At 41.4% G+C, this 20,778-nt stretch overlaps 1 pseudogene; it reads left to right on the forward strand.

Moving 5' to 3' along the window:
* Positions 1-20,778, forward strand: part of LOC149159608 (peptide methionine sulfoxide reductase A5 pseudogene) — a 126,912-nt pseudogene that overhangs the window by 105,490 nt on the left and 644 nt on the right.

Genomic DNA, 20,778 nt, shown 5'->3' on the forward strand with positions numbered 1-20,778 from the left:
TCCGTGGACCATGCAATTGTATAAATAGAGAGAGGATCTAACTATAAAAAAAAATCATAATAAAATAGAGAATCTAATGGATAGGATGAGATAGCGAAGCATAAGGAAAGAATCTAAGTGTGTTTGGGTCGTAGTAGTAGGAAGAGGCTCTGCAGCTAAGTGAGTAAAGGCCTAGTAGCATCCGCAGCTAAGTGCGCGGACCCCTGCAGCTGAGTGTGTAGGGTGGAGTCGAGTCTATAACCAAGGAAGAAGAATAATAAAGAGAAGTTGATTCTTACTTCTGTGTATTTGTGGTGCATTGTCTTCTTTACATCTATATTGGTTTGTTTTATTGGGTGCACTATTATGATTACCGAATATGCTGTAACAATCATTAATCTTACATCCACAAGTTAAGTAATCGGGTAATAACAGATTAAATAACACAGAACTTGGGTATTATACGGGTTGCGCCCCGAGTAGGGCTGCGCTGAAGCAGCATCACAGATTGTAAAGGAATAACAAGTGCGCATAGTGACGTGCGTGCAGGGTCAAACCACGTATCTCCAAAGGCTCATCAGACATTCCCAGGGTGTGGAAACCTAGTTCTAACACCCTCCCGTACTACTTCAGGCGAGACCTCAGTCCGTGCTCTGCAGACTATTGCCGAAAGGGCCAGTAGTACCAGGATTTGCTTGGTTAAATCAATTCTGAACCTGGGTCAGGCCCATACAAGCCAACAAATGGTTCCGCTTCCGGAACCGAGATCTACATAAGGGATGTTTGATGTCGTGCCACTAGAATCCAACAAAGAAAGAAATTGAAGAGTGGTTGGACAAGAAGATTCATGAGTTTGCGACGTAGGAAAACAGAACTCCGCGAGTATCTGAGGAATAGTGGTTGGAATGCTACTTGTATATGGAAATCCACGAACTTTTCTTTGAATCCTTTCCTTTTGAGTTTTATGAGTGGAACACAAAGTTAGTAGACAGCCAAGGAAGGTGTAGGCTCAACAAACCAATAGTGTGGACTCCGGAATTAGTGCGCAGACTAGAAGCTTCAGAAGATAAGATCGCGCGAGCTATGGACCATTGGCTCGATCAGATACTAGGAGGATTTATAACTGAGTTATGAGCCTCATAAATGGCTAATTATATGGGCTCATTTTACCTCCTAACCTAGTCAAATCAACCATTCTCTTAGCTTATTACATGATTTTCTGATTATATTTATGCTTATAGAGTGAGTTGAGTTAGTTATGATGCCATGTGGTCTAACATGTGTTTAATGCAGATTATCGATAAATTTTCGAGTGAAAGTCATAGATCCAGCAGACAAATGGTTGCAATAACTCGAAGTCGACAAAGGAGAGGACTTATAGGATGGAATCCCCCTCATTTATTACTCCTCACATCAAATTCCCCTTCATTCATCTCAAAGTACAAGCAGCTAAGTCATGCACTAGAAGGCAGCCGAGCAAGTGGAGGATGACTGATGATTATCTCGAGTTTGGGAGCCAAGCCTCCTTGATTTTTAGGAAGCTATTGGTAGCTTCAATTGTATAAGTAGAGAGGCCTAGGGCCTCACTAGGGTCATATTTTTTGTTGTATTTTTGCTTATGTAAACTCTGCTCAACTTCGAGCTTATTATTTTTGTGACAGTTTCATGTAATCTTGTTATTGTTTTGAAATAAATATGGAATCCTTTTTGAGTCAGCATTGAGTTACCTCAGAGGTCTGAAGCTCTTGGTTTAGGGCCTAATCCAAGCAGCCAAGCTTCTCTTTACTTGTATTTGTATGTTTATTTTAGTTTGTAGATTAGGTTACTATTAGATGTATTTCTTTTATGGTTAAGAATAGGTTGCTTTTGATGATTCAGTAGTTTGCTTCCATTTGTGCTTTCTATAGTAGGTTAAGCAATGATAAAGAAAAGATCCAAAAAGCTAGCAACAGTGCCTTGGCCTCTCTTCCTCCCTTTGGGACCATGATTTGAGGCAAAGACCCTCTTGTTGCCCCAAAACATAGATTTTCCTCATTCATAGGACTTCTAGTGTTTGTAGCGTTGTAGTTGGTTAATAGTCTAGTTTTCTTTGCTTTAGAACTTCTTCACCATCCTCACTTCTTTATTTACAATAGTCTTATTTCATGCTTTCCTTTCTTGCAGCATTCCTCAACATTTACTTTCATAGATCATAGTTTAGACTATTTTGATGAAAAACTTTGTTTTCCTAGATGCACTTCTTTCATTGCTTGCTTGATCTTATTGGTTGACTATCAGTTGTTTATGCAGTAGATCTCTTCTAGTAGCAAGCCAACCTAACATCCAGTCCATCCTTGATCTGATCCATGCCCTACAGGTCGCCCAAGTCTCCCCTCAATTCTACCTTAGTTTCATGCATTTTCCATAGAATTTCTTCCTTTCTCCTTGAGCAAATCCAATCATCTTTCTCTCTCCTGATGATTATTGGTAGACCCTAGGTGCCCTAACACCTCATTCCAACCCTCATCCACCTTTTCCACCCACTCTCACACCCTCAAAACAGCCAAAACTTCTCTCGGCCTCCTCCTGTAGGGCTCCTGTAGAACATTGTTTTTCCTCTTGTAGATTTCCTGTGTCCTCTTGTAGATTTTCTTCTAGGCTTTCTTTTGAAGGACGAGTGTGGGAAAAGCCTCTAGAAGGTCACCTGAGACCTCCTAGGACCCAACCACACCATCCTACATCCTCTCAAGTCCCAAAACCACCCTTCAACACCACCTATTCGCTGCCACATTCACAAACAATAAATTACATACATGTCAAATTCACATAAAAAAACATGAAAAACCAAAAAGATGTTTTATGCTCATTTACTTCCAGAAATAGCTTAGTTATATGTTGTTTACTTCTTTGAATAGATAATGGCATTCTTTCCATGGTTTTCATAGTGCTTTCTACAAAATTAGGATTAGTTGGTTAATTAGGATTTACTAAGTTTGCTTTACATTTCAGTGTTTCTCCTTTCTACAGTTAGAGTAGCATCTGTAGAGTAATATTTCTCTCCATTCATCACATATAGAACTTCTTTTGGAATCCATAGAAGTTGGCTTGAGCTCCTAGTGATCTTGCGCCAGTTGACCAAGTGACAACCTACAGTAATAACTAGTACTTGTGCATACAACACCACCGCTTCCAAGTTTGTTACGAACTACCGGGTTGATAAGAGTAAAGAAGGCAGCCCAGGAGTTGCAGCATTATTGCTGCAATACTAGTGCTCACCATATTTTTGGCACCTTTGCCGGGGAAGCATAAGAGTATTCTGTGATTACTGCTTTCTTCTATTTTCTATTGCAACATTCTACTAATAGTTTATTTCAACAAAAGTAGACTAGTCCTTCTTTTCCTTCAGTTCTGCATTTCCTTTCTTTCCTTTTCAATTCTGCAAATTTCATTTCAGAAAGAGTAGACTAGTCATTCTTTTCCTTCAGTTCTGTGTTTCCTTGCTTTCCTCTTCAATTCTAAAAATTTCATTTTAGCAAGTTCATTTCAATTAGTTGCAATTTGTTTTGTTCAATCAATTTAAGTTTTGTAGGTACTTTTAGTGTGGGGAAAAAGAAACAAAAACCAACCAAAAATATTTCTTTTCATGCCTTGTAGGAATAGAGATAACTCAGGAAAATTTTTCCCCAACACCCCCACTACTTCACACAGCCAACCTTATCTCTTCTTCGGTGGTTGCAATCAAGAAGAACCCTTAGGTGAACAGCCATACATATTTGAAGAACCTATAGGGGAAGAAGAAGAAGAAAACATTCCTTTGGAGCCAATGGCTAAACATAGAAATGCTAGGGGGAATGGAGAGAGAATAGAAGGTACCTTTCCCATTCAGGAGACCAATGGGGACACCAAAATGAAGAATATAAGCCCTTTCGCCCTACCTCATTTCCATGGTCTGACTACAGAAGATCCTGACACCTTTTTGTTTGAGTTTTTTGTTATCTGTCAAACCTATGACTATGCAGAAGATGAGAAAAAGTTGAAACTGTTCCCTTCTACTCTCAAGGATGTAGCACTGCGCTGGTTCATGGGATTACCTGGCAATAGCATCACAACTTGGGCTCAGATGTAGCAAGCCTTTAACAACAAGTATCGAGACTATTGTAGGTCAAAAGATACTAAAGAAGAAATTTTCCGAATGACCATAGGAAGTGATGAGTCCCTGGAGGACTATGAAGAGAGGTTCCAGCTCAGTTACAAAAGGGTCGGGTGTACACTTGACCCTGAGTCTCTGAAGCTGGTCCTGCTCAGGGGAATTCGGGAAGATCTTTTAGACACCCTCCATCTACTGGCCGGGGGAGACATCTACCAACTATCCTATGAGGACATAAAGACTGTTTTTAGGAACCATTCTAGAGCAGCCAGAAAGAAAGGTAGGGGAGTCAACCCATAGCCAATACCTCTTCCTCTAGCTCATCCATTAAAGAAGAAATTGGAAACATGCTAGAAGACTTCAAGAGTGAGATGCTACAGACTTTTTCCATGCAAATGGGTACCTTACATATCAAAAGGAAATAAGAGGAAGCAGAGAGGGCTTTGGCCATTTTTTGCCCTAGATGCACTAGGAGGCATCCTATGAATGAATGCCCGTTGAACTCTATAGAAGTTTGTTCAGTCTGTGAATAAAATCATTCTACAGACAAATGCCCTTCCTTACATGGACTTAAAGTTGTATATTGTTGTGGGGAAAAGTGCCTATGCAGGACGATCCTATCCACCTAAGGTGTGACAGTGCCTTAGCAACAAACAGAGACAACTATTCTAGTATTTCTTCCTTTATGAATTAAGAATGAAGAGAGATGGATGCTCTAACCGGTGTCTTCCGTTTGTCCCTCGATCCAGTTTCCCTTCTCTTGGAGGGTTCCCAGCTACTCGCCTTCTCGCTCGCCCAGCTTCAAGAGGTTTCTGCAAGATCACAAGAAGAGAACACTACACAAGACATGGATTCATATTCATAACTAGTTCAGGATTAGAAATAAACTAAACATACTAATGCAATCATACATAAAAAATACATCAGTATATAGGAGAAACCAAGATAGCTTTATTGATGAATAACAAGGTTCAGGAAGAGATACAACCCAGAGGGCTCCAATCCAGCATCTCCTTCCCAGCAAATGGAATTCCTATCTTCACCCCCTTCAAAGCATTAAGCACCCAATGATTCCAATCTCAAACCAACAGCAATTCTTTGCAATAACAAAATTCCAGCCTCTAGATCTCATGGAGGAGAGATCCATATATAGATGTTTGGAGAGAGGATGAGTCAGCTTGAGATCTGACTAGTGTCCTCTCCCTCTGTCAGTTCTTGATTCCACTTGGAGGTTCTTACTTCCACTTGGAGATTTGGAACCTCTTACTCATCACCAATCGAATTCCCTGAGGCAAGTGTCATTTTGGAAGCTTCCTGGGTTTTGACACCTTGAGAAATGAGCTTGCCACATGTCCACTCTCGTTCAGCGCAGGTAGCCAGTGTTTCCTTTGACATTCAATGCAGGTAGCCAGTGTTGGCTTTGACATTCAGCGCAAACAGCTAGTGTAGCCACTGAAATGATCCTGAATTGACTTGTGTTTTAGCAGTTTCTGGTGGAGAACTTCTGTGAATTGCTGTGGTTTGTTAGCCTTGTTCCTCTAGGGGTAGGAACAACATGTTTAGGGACTTTGGATCCCCTAGATTATGGACATTTCATGCTCAATTCTATAAGGCACAAAAATGTCTATAACAGTTGCCCCCTAAAGTATGAGGCCGTTTATCGGGTGAAATGCTTTATCAGGGGGATCCGAAGTTCATCCAATGCTGGGAGGAGACCTGTAATAAGATACAATACAATACATTATTTTTCATACTGCTTTCATGATCTAGCTGAGGCGGGCATTCCCATGCTCAGTTTTATAAATTCATTTTTCTGTACATAGAACAGACAATCGTCTGGTGGTAGACTGATAATTTTGATGAACTTATCATCCTTTGAGTAGGATGATTATCTGCTGCAATGATGTACATGTCAATGTCTTTATCTTTCCTGAATATATATCGCAGCCCGGATGGATGAAACTAGATCCGGGGTCTTCAAACTCGTTCGATCTTCACTCTAAGTACAAGTCGATCCATGTGAGAAATGTTCTGAAGTCGAACATGGAAAGACATCGCTTGATTACCGGTCAATGATGTGAACCGTTAACAAGCGCGAGAGGAATCACCGATAATGATAATGACCCTCAAGGTACTACAGTACAATTCACGTGGTGTGAATAAAGGATTTGGCGTCAAACACCACGCAAAATCTTTCGGTCGAAGGTCATTGATGTATACCTGTCGCCGGAAGTGAGAAACTTGCCATTGAGGCATGCAAGCTTCAAAGTACTGAAGGGGTTGTTCCTAGATGAACTTCTTGGATAATGAGCTGATGTCGACAAGAAGCGATCCATCAAAGAAGGGCCTTAATGAATCCCACATCAGTGACACGAAATGGAGCTAATGATTTTAATGGAGGTGAAAACAATCTGTGACGTATGATTCAGGGTGGCGGTCATGAAAGGATGAAGGATAATGTATGGCAGTGGATGGGACACGGTTGACTTTTCTGAACGACTTCTCTTGAACATATGGTGACACTGATGCGATGGATTGGTAGCATTACCCCAAATATGGATGGTATGGCGAGACCATGGATGTGACCGGTGAATGAAACAACCCAACCCGATTGTGGTATAGAGGAAAAGTGTCATGTTCAAGAGCGACTTGCTACCATCAAAGTTTTCTTGAGTTTCTCCCAATTTTTCCCCAGTCATTGCTAACCAGTACCTCTTTATTTTTGTCAAGCTTGAGGAGGATAACATATGCTTGTTTTATAACCTACCCTTCAGGCAAGCCCATCGCTATGTTTTAACGAGCCTAGCGATAGTGAAACTCGTTCTCGTCTAAAGACAAGTTTGTCGCTATTTAATGATTTTAACGAGTCTAACGACAAGGATAACTCGATCCTTTTCATTTTTAGAGAGTCTGAAAAGGTACATAAAGTTAACTCCAAAAGTCCTTTTTCGTCATCTAATCCCTTAAGTCCGAAAAAGTATAAAACAATACAGAAGGGATGAGTTTTCGATAGTTTTAACGAGCCGAACAAAACAAGCGCTCGATATTTTTGTGCAATAATCCCTCAGGTCCAAAAAGATTAAAATCTAGAGGAGGGATAGCTCTTCCTGTCCCTTTAACGAGCTGGAAGGCCAAGGACTCGGCAATCTTTTCATATTTTACGAGTCAGTTGAAAAGAGCTTAAAGAAGACTCGTCTTTTGAGGAACGAGTGATAAACAGGGTTAGCAGCTGATTCCAGGTACAGGTTGGAATTTTCCAATCATGGCAGTGTCACAAGGATGGCTAGGTGAAATCACTCTTCGCAGCCGTTCCTCAAAATGGGTAAACAATCATATGGAGGTGAACGATCGGCCAAATGAAAAGTGGAGGTGACGGTGCAAACACGACCAAGGCTTTAATGGCTGATGATATTACATTCACAGTGGTTATTTACCGGGATAGTTCATTTTTTAACGAGCTTAAACGCGGGTGGAAAAATTTGCTCGATCTTATGTTTATTTTTTAACGAGCATGAACTATGTGCTAAAACTGCTCGGATCTTGTGTTTATTTTTTAACGAGCATGAACTGTGTGCTAAAACTGCTCGATTACCCAGTCATATGATAAGAATGTCTCATTAAGATTCTATTTTTTATGGAGCTTCATCTTACAAAGCTATGCCCCGCATCCTTTCGTTATGCAAGTTCAGAAACGACTAATCCTACGAGTTTAAAAGGTTAGAGGTCCTAAAAATTTAAAAAATAAATAGCCGCCCCTCGCTTGCACTCCAAAAGGTTTGCATGCCCCCAGGTATAAAACAGAGTTTCAAGGTTACCTCTACTTCACTTCCGCCAAAACATTTGTTTTAACGAGAGAGGCTTACCTCTTTCAGGTTACCCAAAGATTGCTCCATTCGCGGCCACGAATAAAACACTTCCTCGGCGACATCTACTGAAATAGACAAAGGTGAGCGACGATGCCCGCCAACTCACATAACTTTAACAAAAGAATATTATTCTAGAACAACCCCTCTTCCACTCACGGACGGGGTACGGACTAGTCATATTCTCCCGCGGAAACCTACCTTATACCCAAAGTTTTCCTGCCGAAGCAAACCAGGACGCATGCCCCTTGGGGTCCAGTCATATCCTCCCGGATTACTCGCGCTCATCAGGAGGACGGACCGTGGGTTGAGACACTTCTTGCGTGAATAGACCATTTAGGGATGGTATGTGACTATTTGCGATGTGTGATCCGGGAAATGAAAGTTGGTCCACGAGCTTGACCATTCTTCCTTCATGCGGAAAACACATTACTCTAAAGAGTGAGGAGACGATAGCTCCTATGCAATATATATAGTCTCGTCCAAGGAGTAGGTTATAATCGAAGGGTCCTTGAACGACCATCACGTTCATTTGAACGGTCTTCCCTTTCAATGTGATGGGCACATTGGGGAGGATCCCTAAAGGTCGACTGGTTCCTTTATCAAAACCTGATAGATTTCCCATTTCAGGCAAAAGCGCTGGCGAACCAAGCGCTTTCCAAGCAATAGAGGAAAGGATACTCACAGATGCCCCCTCATCAATGATAGTGCCAGCCATTACCATTCTGTATATTTGAACGATAATTCTGAATGGTATGCTTGTCGGCAACCGGGGTCTGCCTAGTTGGTTCCAGTCGAATGAGACAACTAGGTTGCTTGGTGGTGGGACCGAATAGACGGCCGGATATCGCTTTGACGAAATTCCTTCCTGCGATAAAGGAATGGGTGCATTTCCCCCGTGTTCGTCGAAGTCAGTGTTGATGAAGACAATTTGGACGGTGTCGTCTTTATTCTCCTCTGTGATGGTATCATTCGAAGATAGAGCCTCTAAAGGGAAAACCGGGTCAACTGCCGCCTCAACCTTTTGACTTTCGTCAGGCATGGATCCAGATGGTTCATATTCAATGATAGGTGCTTCGGCTGACCACCTGGGTGGGCCAGCCGGGTTTTCAACTAGTGAAAGACTTGGCAGGAGTTTTTGATATCCAGGAGGAAGTTGTGCTCGTAAAATCAGGCGATCTTCCAGAACTCTTTCAGCCTCGTCTAAGAAGGGACAACGGTGGATGGCATGGTCGCCTTCACACAGTTTGCAGGGAAATCTAGCTTTCCCTCTCTGTCCTGGGACTTCACTTTCACTAGTCGACGGTGAGCAGTCAACATGGCTATCAGAGGTTGATGCTACCGAATTGTGCAAACGGGGAGACCAGTCCCTTAGTATCCGAGGGATGCAGGGATAATCTCTGTGGAAGTGGTCTCCCTTGCATATGACACATGGCGATTTAGGCCTGGTCAGTGCTGTGTGTGGATTTTTGTCAGACGACACTTGTTTGCCCCCAGTCGCCTTTGGCTCCTTCTTCTTCTTCTCTTTCTTCTTCTTTTCCTTCTTCTCCTTAGAAACTTGGTTTTTTGTTTTACCAGTTCCGTCAAGCGAAGAGGAAGGAGGAGAGGAAGAGTTAGATGAGGTAGAAGGCTGGTTGGCAACTCTGGTCTGGTCTAACTGTTGACTCGACTGTTCAGGAATGGTGGTGTTCTGAACGACATTGGTTGAAAAGAGCCAGACTGGCAGGCCAATTGTCAGTCCTGGAAGCGACAATGTGGCCATATGGGGCGCACCAACATCTCCCCAAGAGGAGAAGGGACTAGGATTTCCACCAAGGGGAATTCCTTGGTTGGTGTGCTCCATTTTTTCAACCTAAAGATCAACGCAGGAATAGGGGTGATTGTTCCGTTTAAAATAAATTTTAACGACGCTTTAGAAACAACTTGCTTTTTCAATTTTAAAGAGTCGAGAAAAAGCTAAAGATGACTCTAGTCTCCTTCGATGTTTTAACGAACCCGAAGTGACAAATGCTCGGATGGAATTTTTCTGTTATTGAGTCTGAAAAAGGCCAAAAGGAATTGCTCTGGAGTTCTAGGCAGAGGGTGTGCCAAACTTTTCGCAAAACCGCAGAATACTTTTTAGGGTACGGGCGGTCGATCTTCCTGAATGATGTGTTTAGTGCATTGCGATCAGTAGGGCGGCCGACACGGCTTCCTAAGGATAAAGGTTTTATGCCTATAGGGGTCTCCCAATATATACGCGACGGTACGTGGGAGCACAATCCATACTGGCGCTATCGTCCCTCAGGAGGAATCACCCACCATCCACGAGATCGACAGTCACCAGGCTTTACGACGCCGGAACACGTCTCTAGCCTAGACCTCTATGTTGTGCGTTATGTTGCAAAGCGTTGTTAAGTTCATTCAATTTATTTTAGGTTGATCTTTTTAGAAGTTTGCCTTTCAGGGTTCACCACGAGATGTATGATACAATTCCTAAATGCAGTCTAAAGATGATAAGCAAGCTTTATATCTTTTCAACTTTGAAAATCCTAGCTACTAAGGGAAAAGAAAGACACCATCTTTTCTCAAAGAGCAATCAGCACACTCTAATGCACTTTTCCTAAATCAGACATGCAAACTATCAAGATGAAAATGCACAATGCAGGTGTTTGTTTTCCGCTTTCTTAGTATTGATGCCTACAAAGAAAGCTTTTTGTACAACTTTGAATTTGCTTTTAAATGACCAATACAAACAAGTTTACTTTTTCGAAATCAGAGAGGGTAGAAGAGATTACAACACTTAACGATTTTCGAAATGAATACTTATTTCGACACTTAAAAGAGACAAACTCAAACCAATAAGCAAAAGTAAATGTATAATCAACTGCAAATAGCCAATGAACTCTCTTCTAAGATCACAATCAACAGATCTGAATCAAGGGCTACAGGATGATTATTTCACTCATGCAAAGGAAAACTGTAAATGACGCAAAAACACATAAAAACACTCACAGTCTTTTTGTACAAAAGGAGGCGGAATCTAAGCAGAGAAAAGGAGTTATCAGACTGGTACCTATGCTGGTTACAGGCTGCAAAAATCAGAGATCAAAACAAGGCAAAATAGAGCAGAGAACCCCAGCTGCACAAGGGCAAACTGGTTCAGCGCAACCTCAACACAGGGGTTTTGACATTCAGCGCAGGTAGCCTTCACGGGACCTGCGTTGAAATGCAGAATCCCTTCACTGGGTCTGCGCTGAAGGAGAAACTCTCGTTTCTCACTGGTTCTGGGTCACAGATTACTATTTAATTCATTGTTTCAGGCCAAATAAAAGCAACAAGCAAGGTACAATCAAAGGGATGCTTTGAGGAGGTACTAAGATCTATCACAAAGGATCATCAAATCATTTGTGAGTCCATTGTTCAGATCATAGACAAGTCCAGTGATTGGATCAAAGCAGCAACTGTCTACTTTGCATCCGGGAATAGCAGATGCAGTTCGATTGTTGCTGTCGAGTCTATGAAACAAACAATGATAGAAACACAAATAAAATGACTAAACAGATTTCCCCAGCGGAGTCGCCAATTTGTTGTGGGGAAAAATGCCTATGCAGGACGATCCTATCCACCTAAGGTGTGACAGTGCCTTAGCAACAAACAAAGACATCTATTCTAGTATTTCTTCCTTTATGAATTAAGAATGAAGAGAGATGGATGGACTAACCGGTGTCTTCTGTTTGTCCCTCGATCCAGTTTCCCTTCTCTTGGAGGGTTCCCAGCTACTCGCCTTCTCGCTCGCCCAGCTTCAAGAGGTTTCTGCAAGATCACAAGAAGAGAACACTACACAAGACATGGATTCATATTCATAACTAGTTCAAGATTAGAAATAAACTAAACATACTAATGCAATCATACATCAAAAATACATCAGTATATAGGAGAAACCAAGATAGCTTTATTGATGAATAACAAGGTTCAGGAAGAGATACAACCCAGAGGGCTCCAATCCAGCATCTCCTTCCCAGCAAATGGAATTCCTATCTTCACCCCCTTCAAAGCATTAAGCACCCAATGATTCCAATCTCAAACCAACAACAATTCTTTGCAATAACAAAATTCCAGCCTCTAGATCTCATGGAGGAGAGATCCATATATAGATGTTTGGAGAGAGGATGAGTCAACTTGAGATATGACTAGTGTCCTCTCCCTCTGTCAGTTCTTGATTCCACTTGGAGGTTCTTGCTTCCACTTGGAGATTTGGAACCTCTTACTCATCACCAGTCGAATTCCCTGAGGCAAGTGTCATTTTGGAAGCTTCCTGGGTTTTCACACCTTGAGAAATGAGCTTGCCACATGTCCACTCTCGTTCAGCGCAGGTAGCCAGTGTTCCCTTTGACATTCAACGCAGGTAGCCAGTGTTGGCTTTGACATTCAACGCAAACAGCTAGTGTAGCCACTGAAATGATCCTAAATTGACTTGTTTTTGAGCAGTTTCTGGTGGAGAACTTCTGTGAATTGCTGTGGTTTGTTAGCCTTGTTCCTCTAGGGGTAGGAACAACATGTTTAGGGACTTTGGATCCCCTAGATTATGGACATTTCATGCTCAATGCTGTAAGGCACAAAAATGTCTATAACATATATCAAGGGGCTGAGGGAGTCACTGAACAGCTCTATTACATAAACCAAATGAGGCCACATGGACCTAGACCATATCAGCAGGGGATGCAAGGGACGTCTCAAGCATACTACAACCCCAACCAAGTCACTTCCATACCTTCTTGGGCCCCCCCTGCTCATCCTTCATGGTCCACACCTCCTCCTTGGTCCTTCACATCTCCATAACATGCCCAACCAGCCACCCATTCATTTCAATCCTATGCTGAGCCACAACCTTAGTGGAATGCCTCTCATCAGGGGTGGAGGCCCCAATACAACTCTCCTCCTGCTCTTTTGCCTCCACCACCTGCCCAACCACAACTGTTACCTCCTTCTCCACCAAAGCAACCCCAAATGCTTGCCCAGCCAAATCCAAACCTGAACAACAAACAAGCTCAGCAAGTGTATAGTGGGGAACCATCATGCACGACTTATGCTGTGGAGATTTAGGAAATTAACTTGCGATCTGGGAAAGTTCTCCCAGATAGCCAGCCTCCACCCAGGGAAGTTGAGGAAGATAAAGAGGAAAGCGAACCTAAAGCAAATCCACCCTTTCCTGAGAGACTACCTGTGACAGTCCAGCCTACCCCAAAAGAAACTAAACTCCTAGAAGAATTAAAACATTTATGTGTGAAGATACTACTTCTCCAAGCCATAAAATATGTGCCTATCTACAATAGGTTGATCAAAGAGAAGTGCTTTAGGCATCCAAGAAGGTGCAAGAGAGATGCCCCAACCATCAATGTCATAGGGCAATTGTCCGACTTGATGTTAAGGCAGGTAATCTGTCCAAAATATCTGGACCCTGGAAGCCCAGTAGTTAATTTCCACATCAATGGCACCATGATCCCACACACCTTGATTGATCTGGTAGCTTCCATTAATGTGATGGCAAAGGACACAATGCTCAAACACAACCTCCAGGGCTCCTTGAGGAAGACCATAACCGTGCTACATCTTGCAGACCGCTCCACCGTGACCCCTAAGGGGATTATGGAAGATGTGATGGTCTCCATTGATTCTTGGGAGTACCATGCTAATTTCTTAGTTCTCCAACCAAAGGCAAAGCTCACTGGGTATCCTCTCATTCTGGGAATACCCTGGTTGGCTACTGCCGATGCCTACATCAGTTGTCGAGCTGGGAACATGACCATAAAGAAAGGGCATATTTCCAAGCAGTTAATCCTATATCCTCCTGCACAACCCTTGCTAGAACATGATCTACCTCTCCGGTTGGAGGAGGAAGATGAGGATGAAGTCTATTCTGCACCGCTTTGTGCATTAGAAATCACCATGGGGAGAAACCACAAGATGAGGATGATATGATTGAACATCTGATTCAGAATCCACCTCCCAATATATCACCATTAAAGGACATAGTAAGATAAACCCAAAACAACCCCCCAACTAATCTCTGTGCAGCCGACTCCACTCCTCTCCATGTTAAGAATATAGAGTTCGGCCCAGAAAGAACCTTGAAAATCAATCCATCCCTATCAACTTCCCAGGAGAAGGAACTGTGTAGCTCACTGAGAAAACACCTAGATGCCTTCACCTAGAGTTATAAGGAGATGAAGGGAGTGCACCCTTTAGTATGTACTCATCATATATACATCAAGGAGGATTGCAAGCCAGTCAGGCAACCTCAGAGGATGAATCCAGCACTTAAAGATATTGTTAAGGAAGAACTACAGAAATTTCTTGATGCAGGATTCATCTATCCCATCTTTGACAGTGAATGGGTCTCTCCTTCGGTGCTAGTGCCAAAGAAAAATGGTAAGTGGAGAATCTCTGTCGACTATTGGGAATTGAACAAAGCCACTAAAGAGGACCATTTTCCTTTACCTTTCATAGATCAAGTGTTAGACGGTCTGGTAGGGAAAAAAAATTTCTCTTTCCTAGATGGGTTTAGCGGGTAAAATCAAATTCAAATCAGCCTGGAAGACCAAGATAAGACCACTTTCACTTGTCCTTGGGGTACCTTTGCATACCGGCTCCTTCCTTTTGGTTTGTGTAACGCTCCAGCCACTTTCCAAAGAGTGGTACTAAGTATATTTTCTGAATTAGTTCATGATGTAGTAGAGATATACATGAATGACTTTACTCCTTATGGCTCTAACTTTCAGGAATCTTTATCTAACCTAGGAAAAGTTATAGACAAGTGTATTGAGATGGACTTGTCCCTTAGTCCAGAAAAATGTGAATTTCTGATGACTGAAGGGACTGTGCTAGGTCATGCAATATCTCAACAAGGACTGCAGGTGGACCCCAACAAAATTACCATCATCCAAAGGTTCCCACCTCCTCAAAATGTGAGAGATATCAGAAATTTCCTAGGCTTAGCTAGGTATTATCGGAGATTCATTAAAGATTTCAACAAGCTAGACTCTCCTTTGTTTGGCCTGTTAGGTAAAGATGTCGAGTTCATATGGTCGGAAAACTGTCAAGAGGCCCTAGATACATTGAAGAGAATGCTCGTGACTGCCCCAATTCTGAGAGGCCCAAACTGGGCCCTACCTTTCCACATTCACACAGATGCCTCAAACAAAGCAATAGGAGCAGCCTTGGGACAAATTGATGAAAAGTTACCTTATTCCATATACTTTATAAGCAAAAACTTGTCAAAGGAAGAGTTAAACTATACGGTGACCGAGAAGGAACTCCTACCTGTCGTGCATTCCTTAAACAAATTCAGACATTATATCACAAGCTATCAAAGTTTTGTGCACACTGATCATGCTACAATTAGATATTTAATGAACAAACCGGATGTAAATGCTCGCATTATTAGATGGTTGCTTTTACTACAGCAGTTTGACTTGACCATTATTGATAACCCTGGTAAAGAAAATGTTGTTGCTAACTTTTTGTCTACAGTAAATTTGCGTGCAGGTGAAGAAGGAATGGTGGATGACCAAATTCCAGATGAACATATGTTTGATATCTCAGTACTCTCTCCATGGTTTGCTGATATAGCAAACTACTTGGTTTCAGCACAGTTTCCACCACACCTGTCTTCAAAAGAAAAGAGAAAGATAGTAAGGAAAAGTGCCCATTTCACCTGGATTGGGGGAAATCTCTTCAAACTTGGCCCAGATCAGATTTTGAGAAGATGTGTCAAGGAGGAGGAAGTCTTTGACATCCTCCTAACCTATCATGATGGGCCTTGTGGAGGTCATTTTGCAGTAAAAATAATTTCTTTCAAGGTACTGCAAGCAGGCTACTACTGGCCCACTCTTCATCAAGATGTGAGGAGATATACCAGCCAGTGTGATCGGTGTCAGAGGATGGGGAAACCTACTCCAAAGGATGAGATTCCCATGCAACCTCAAGTGACCTTTGAGCCATTTGAGAAGTGGGGCATGGACTTTGTGGGTCCTATCAGCCCTCCTTCAAAGCAGAAACAATACATCATTGTGTGCACTGATTACCTAACAAAGTGGGCAGAGACAAAAGCAATCAAAGCAATGACAAAGGAAAATGTAGTTGAGTTTTTTAGAGAAAACATATTCTACAAGTTTGGGTATCTAAGAGAGTTGGTCACAGATCAAGGCAATCAGTTTACTTCCAATTTGATTGAAGACCTACTCACACATCATAGAATCAAGCATAGGACTTCCACCCCTTACCATCCACAAGCCAATGGGTAGGTGGAGGTCACTAACAGAGCATTGGAAGGGATCCTGACAAAGGTAGTGAGCAACAGCAGAAAAGACTGGGCGGACAGATTAGTTGAGGCCACTTGGGCCTACAACACAACATGGAAGACCACTACAGGGTTCACACCCTATGAACTGGTCTATGGGAAGAAGGCTTTGCTGTCAATAGAATTTGAATTCAATACCCTGAGGATGGTAGCTCAGCTGGACCTAGACCTCAGCCATGCATAGAAAGAAAGATTACTTCAGCTCAATGGATTGGATGAACACATAATGCAAGCCCTTCTCCATATAGAGGTAGTTCAGCTTCAGAGAAATATATGGCATGACAAAAATATCAAGGAGAAACAATTTGAAGAGGGAGATTGGGCACTACTCTATGATTCAAGATACAAAGATTTCAAGGGCAAGCTAAGGACAAGATGGCTAGGACCCTACACTATGGAGAAATACAATGACAATGGTTCAGTTTTGATTAAAACCATTGATGATGAAGCCATCCCCATGCTTGTCAATGGACACCTATTGAAAGTCTACAAGAAACCCCTCTCCAAGCAAGAGTTCGTTGAAGATTTAAATAAGACAGTGATGGTAGTGAAGCATGTCTTAGCTTCCACTTCACACACTCACTGAAGAAAAAATAAAAAATAAAAGATAAGGACTCAAGTGAAAACCTCCATGAGGCGCTTGAGTCCCACCATTGGGTTGAAAACATCTTTTGAGGTGGCCCTGTGATGTCAAAAAAAGAGAGAAAATAAGATCCCTTGGTGAAAACCTCCCTTGGTGGTGCCCAGGGCAAGCAATTAGGGTGAAAACCTCCCTGAGGCGCCCTAGTTGTTTTAAAAAAAAAAAAAAGAGAAAAAGAAAAATGAATTTTCATTTGCATTGTAGGTTTGTAGGAGGACTACAGGAAGCAGCAGAAGGTGCTAAGGGAGCCCTGAAATCAACACCAGCACCCATCCTACCTTCTCACACCTTTCTCCATCATTCTTGGCATTTCTTTCACCTCACTGTGCTTCTTTTTCAAAAACTGTGTTTTCTACAGGAGGCTCTATGTTCTCTACAAGAGGCTCCTATAGGAATTATAGAGAGCCAAAAATGGACATAAAAGGCAGCTTTAGGGACAGGGAAGCTTCATGAGGAATCTATAAATCCTCCTACAGTATTCAAACCTCCTTTCCATCATTTCCAAGCCTGCATCACACCCAAAGAATCATTCTTCTTCCTGTCCAAGAAAACACAGAAAAAACAGTTTTTCAGGAAAAGAAAAGAAAAAAACAAAAAAATAAGAAAGGAACTGAACCATCCACCTCACCTGAAGCCTACCTATTACCTCTCCATCCCTATCTACATCTCTGGCATCATCCTCACAGCTCCAAGCATAGAAAGAAGATGAATATTCAAGGGGAGAAGTAGCTACAGGAGCTCCTATAGGAATTCATGTAGCAGCTGATCCCATTAAAATCCAGCATCAACAACAAGAGAGTGCAAACATGAAGGTGGAAGAAGACACCTGAAGCTCAGATCCAACCAAAGAAGAACATACACAAGGCACAACCACACATCAGCAAGCAGACAACATGCATTAAAAGAAACAAGGGCATGCAGCAGAGAGAGAGAGCCACATCACCTCACAAGAAAATACATTTGAATCTCAGGTAAGTAACTAACCCGCTCCTCTATTTGCATTTGTGTAATTAGAAGGCATGCAAAAGTAATGATATGGTTGAGGTTGAACGAGGGAGAGGTGGCCAGTTAACTTTTCCACCTTCATCTAGTTGACTTCACTCATCCGAGGATGTCACCCACACGTGCGCGCAGTCAACTCAAGAAAGATGTCAAGGACAGGTAGTGGAGGAAGTGTAAACTTCGATACAATCATGACGGATGATTACGAGGAGGGGCCATGATGACAAGGCATGTGGGGACCAACAGTCCGAATGTAGCAAACGTATACGTTGCCAGCTCGCTCTCCATCACCAGAAATATCCATAAAGGGCTATAAGTACTCCTCTCCGAGCACTCTCACCACCTTTTCCTTCATTCTCTCCTCGAAACTCAGCTACAACAGTTTCTTTGTGCCCCCACAACCTCGTAACCATCGTTCTCCATTGATCTCTCCCATATTCCTACTCTCAGCGTTTTCTACAAGAGCACTTGCAGGTTCTACAGGAGCACCTACAAGAATTCTACAGGAGGGACAACAGGTTTCTATAGGAGGGGCAGTGAGTTGTTTGAAGGGAGAAAACACAGGTTTTAGCACGGTTTTTGATCTGAGGAGGTAGGTTCCATGCATGTTGTTGAGTCTTGAAAATGTCATTCATTTCCATTACACTTTCACTATTATGTCCATTATATCACCTCCATTTCACCTCCATTTCACTACTATGTCACCACATTCATCCCACTTTCATTATCATTCGGCCACCTTTATGTTTTTCCAGTCTTTCTTATTTCTAAGCCTTTTAAGTGAATTTGTGGTTAAACATTAGAAAATAATGTGCATATTCTTATACCTAACAAATGGGTTGAGATTGTTGACATGTGTAGGTTGAAAGGAGGCTTCTAGAAGACCCTTATGTGGCACTCTAAGGCCAAATTCGAATTTGGTTGGAAAGAATCATGGGATCATGAGGATATGTGTCACATCTCCTAATTGTATTGTAACCCTAAAAAGACATGTGTCTTATCAGTTCCTATTTTGATTAGGACTCTAGAGGTAGAGGGAGAGATTCATGGACTATCATTAATGAGATGGCTCTCATCTTTTTGTATAAATAGGAGATCTCTCTCCTTCATTTGTTAGTCTTTTTAGTCCCTAGTTCTTAAGTTTGTAGTTCTTCCTTGATGGCTTTTGAAAGCTTTGGAGAACTTTGTTGTACTTTGTACTTTTGAAGAAATTGAATAAAGCTTTGATGTTCTCAACATGGAAGGAGATATGAAGTAGATGTCATGGAGCATATTAGGATGTAAGGTAGAGTAGATTTCATTTTGTAAATATTGCTTTGTAGAATGTAAGGTAGATTAGATTTTTCATTCATGCAATTTTAATTCATGCAAGTGTGTTTAATTTTGCTTTGATTTCATAGGTGGTAGAGGGCCCCTGCCTTGTATAGTTGTCATTTAATTTTGCATTTTATTTTTCTCATGTATATTAGCTGTACATAACAAAGTTGTTTTGATTACTCTTGTTTTACATTTTTCTCATGTATATTAGCTGTACATAAATTGATTTCAAGTTGATTGTAGATTAGTGATGCACATAGCCTTTTAATGACTAATGACATGATAGAATCATTTTGTCCTTTTGCTGAAGCAGCAAGGATACTGGGTCTCATAGTCACTAGCTCATTGTTTGGTTATTGCATTTTATTTTGATTGAACTAATGACATGATAGAATCATCTTGTCCTTTTGCTGAAGCAGCAAGGATACTGGGTCTCATAGTCATTAGCTCATTGTTTGGTTATTGCATTTTATTTTGATTGAACTAGTTGTATATTCACACTTTTGTTTAAATACTAACTCCATCAATAACATGTTTTAAGTTCTTTTGAAGTGCTAAGTTTTGGAAGTTACCATTAGGGACATAGGCCTTGTCTTGAAATCTTTATCCATACTTGTCCTTTAAAAGTATTCTTAAGACCTTAGAATATGATTTCCATTTGCATTAAACACTTTAGAAAACCAACAAGAACAAAACCCCAAAAACAAACATAAACTATAAAACAACGAAGTAAGAGAAAGGTTAACTAAGCACATATAGTGCACCACACTTCATCAGTTTACGATACCCGGATTGATAATTTATGTAGAGCAATTTAAGACGTTAAATTGACTAGACATTTTGGCGCCGTTGCCGGGGAAGTGTAATTAGGAGACCTTATTTCTTACATCTAAAAAAAAAATTAACAATTATTGAGTATGCTCTCCTCCTGCACTTTGTGTGATCTGGAGGATCAGAAAAATGATTGTTATGTAAAAAAAAAAAAAAGAAAAAAAAGTTAATGATTCTTGAGTATGCTCTCCTCTTGCACTTTGTGTGATCTGGAGGATCAGAAAAAGAATTATTATGTAAAAAAAGAAAAAAATAGGAGACAAAATAAACTTCATCACTTCAATTGATTCAAGAAAAAAAAAAAAGAGACAAAATAAACTTCATTTCATTTCCATTTTCACTCCATACCATCCATTTCATCAATAAAAGTTATTTCCCCATGATCATTTCCATTAAGATTGCCTAACTATCTCTATTTAGCTAAGTGGTTGCTGTGCCAAGTTTCCGCAGCTGGAATCAGTTTCCGCAGCTGGAATCAGTTTCCGCAGCCAGAAACAGTTTCCGCAGCCACCACTCTGTTTTTCAAATTTACAGTCAAGATGTTAGTGCAATAAAATGAAAATGCAGGTATGACTAAGCATATGCTATGAAGACATGTACATGGAGCATCTACAAACATCAATAAGGAGCAATTGAGTAAGGGCTAATGGATAAACAAAGACAAGGATTCTAAAGGTAT

The sequence above is a fragment of the Pinus tabuliformis genome, chromosome 5_2 (genome assembly GCF_031772625.1).
Source record: "Pinus tabuliformis cultivar Carrire ecotype Pingquan chromosome 5_2, CPIR1, whole genome shotgun sequence".
In the NCBI taxonomy this organism is placed as follows: Eukaryota; Viridiplantae; Streptophyta; class Pinopsida; order Pinales; family Pinaceae; genus Pinus; species Pinus tabuliformis.